Raw genomic sequence first — 2829 nt, forward strand, 5'->3', positions numbered from 1 at the left:
GGCCATGTTGATATGCTTTTATTATTCATTGACTGCATTGAAGCACCTCAAGATCTATGTGGAAAACTGGAACATGAATTCACTTTTTCTAATGGCCATTTTGAAATACTTTGTAATGTTTTTTTCAAATATATTATGAATAAAGAATATTTTACCTAAAATAAACTGGATCACAGGGGGCAGACTCACTAATGGGAATGGCATAATTACTGATAGCTTTAGTGACTTAGTTCATTTATTACTATCACCTTAGTAAGATGCGTGGAAGACAGTAATTGATACAACAGATAAAAGCTTAGAAATGGTGGAAAATACTATCTGGAATGTGCAGGGACAAGAATTGAACGCTGCTTCCAATGGGAGCGGGTACTGTCACTGATGCTGTATCTATTCTTTTAGCTGGGAGGCCTCCTCGAAATCTGACCTGTTCACTGCTCTCTGTCTTGTGCTGCATGCGACTGCCGAATTGCCACCAAAGCCGTAGCGAGTAAGCGGCTTTGAAGAGTAACTCTGGCCCGCTGAATGAAAGGAGAAATTGCCGGGGTGAAATTTTGATTTCCCCAACTAGGTGGCAGATGAAGCCGAGAAATCGCCCTGCTCCTTGCCTAGAGCCGGCCTCACCCGCTGACCAGCCTTGGAATTGCCTGTCATACAATCTGTGCTTCAAAATTCCATTTCGCTCCTGGAATCCACTCGGACTCAGCGGTCGGCATTGACCAGTCTGCAGGGAAACTGCAGTCGCTGTCCCACTCTCCAGTCACTGGGAAAAGAAGTAGAGAGTTCAGTCACTTTCACTGATCTGACATGCATTATGTCAATGCTTCCACAATCCTTTCTGAGGGGTGGGGGCGGGGACAAAGACAGAGTAATTAATGCTGTGGAGCCCGCACAATCTCTACCACACCTCTGCTACAACAGCAACCCTCAAACTCCTCCGCCCCCACCTTCCCTTCTGATTCAAATGTTGCTCGTTCTTATTTTGTGGCTCTATTTGAATGGAGAGGAAAGGCACCGTGAAAGCATCTGATGTGTTCCTGCTCCATCTCAGAAGATGGATCTCGCTCCTTCAGAAACCTGGGTTTCAAGGCAAACGCCATAGCCTCTGCCCCAATGGACAACTTAATGCCTCCACAGAGACAGGAGGCCCTCTTCGATCAGGGCTGAGGCAGAGCAGACTCCGGCTCCGTGAGGATCCTCGAACAAGGATCTGTCTCACCACATCACAATTCTGTGCAAGGTCGCAGAAAGCATGACTGCATTGGGTCCTGAAATGAGACGAAATGCCATCAGAGTGCCTGTCAGTGTCAATTGGATTTCAGCATGGCAGTGTGACCTGAATCTGCGGTTATATGTCAGAGACACTTGCGTTCAGGCCCGGCAGAAAATGGCATCATCGATTGCAATCGGGATTATCCTAACTGATTGAAACTCAATGCAATGTAAACACCAGCGGTGCCGAGGTTAAACACTAATACAGAAACCGTGGCCCGAAATTCATCATATCTGCGAGAAGTTATGACATTCCCACTATTGAAAACATCGCTGCATCAGACGTTGGAATGTTTGGTGTGCAGTGAGACATGGTGGAGCCGAGACCGAGCGCGCCCACACAATACCCGTTGCGGGCTCCCATCAGCCAGTCCCTACACAGGTACTGTTATGGGGGTTCATTTCCACAGGCTTCGCCCATCCTATAACGAAAGGATAACCAGATTCACCTGAATGTTTTGGCCTCCTTGGTAGGCAGAGTATCTTCGAGCCCGCCCATCCTCCAGGGGAAGGGATACATAGACCATGGTGAGTGTGTTAATTGCTTTGCGAGGCACAAGTCCAGAAGCGCCACGCATTCTGCAAGGAAATGGCTCCTTGGGCTGTCCTGTTGGTGTTAACTGTTTATTGAGGTACAGTCCCTCGGGAGATCACTCATTCTGTAAGGAACGTTTTCCACTGGATTTGAGCACCCAGTGTCAGGTTGGACGCTTACGAAAGTGACTCTCATCAAGAAATGTGCTTCCCCTCACTTCCCTCCACCCGGACCAGAAGAAGCTGCTGGTCTTCAGGGAAACTTTTAGGTTCAGACGTGAACCGCGGGGGAAATGAGCAGCGGACCAACAAACCACCCTCTTGTATCCGGTGAACAATATCAATTTCCAGCCAATGAGGAGCGGGGAAAGTGAACACGTGCCCGAGACATTGGCTATCCATCATTGACTTTAATTAGCCAACATTTTAATCTGTTCACTTCTTCCATTGCGCGGTATCAGTTCCTCGGTAGTATAGTGGTCAGTATCCCCGCCTGTCACGCGGGAGACCGGGGTTCAATTCCCCGCCGGGGAGGAAGCAATATTTTAACAATTACACCAAAAATAATCTTCTGTTGTGAGCGGTGTCCCGTTTTTGTATTGACAATCTCAAAGCAAACATGTGTTGCGTTGCACAGTTAAAGTTGTTATCCGTCATTCTGGCGATGCGAACAGGTAGGTACAGGACAGATACCCAATAACCCAGAGTGAGTTTTTCATTATTAACCTCGTTGATCCAGTGTTTCATACCCTGAATATTTTTCCAGGTCGATGTCTTTCGGACCGTGTGCTTCAATCTCCCGCTTCGAAAACAGTCCAGAGTGGGGATTGGGTGCAGATAGATTGCAGATACGAGGTGTCCGGATTTTACACGATGCATTGGTACAGACAGGAATCCGGTCAGGGACTGGAGTGGATTATAAAGCGAGCATCGAATGGCAAAGAGAGAAGCGGGCGATTTGAACTGAGTCTTTCCAAGTCGGAGAAACGCGGTCAATTGCTGATTGTAGACACGGGGAACGCTGAT

General features: G+C 47.7%; 1 non-coding gene across 1 annotated transcript; it reads left to right on the plus strand.

Annotated features, from left to right (window-relative positions):
- Nucleotides 1–2265: 2265 nt before the first annotated feature.
- Nucleotides 2266–2337, plus strand: trnad-guc (transfer RNA aspartic acid (anticodon GUC)). The gene has a single exon. It is a non-coding gene; the product is annotated as a tRNA-Asp (tRNA).
- Nucleotides 2338–2829: the final 492 nt, after the last annotated feature.

This window comes from Cetorhinus maximus, chromosome 23 (assembly GCF_964194155.1).
Source record: "Cetorhinus maximus chromosome 23, sCetMax3.hap1.1, whole genome shotgun sequence".
Classification (NCBI taxonomy): Eukaryota; Metazoa; Chordata; class Chondrichthyes; order Lamniformes; family Cetorhinidae; genus Cetorhinus; species Cetorhinus maximus.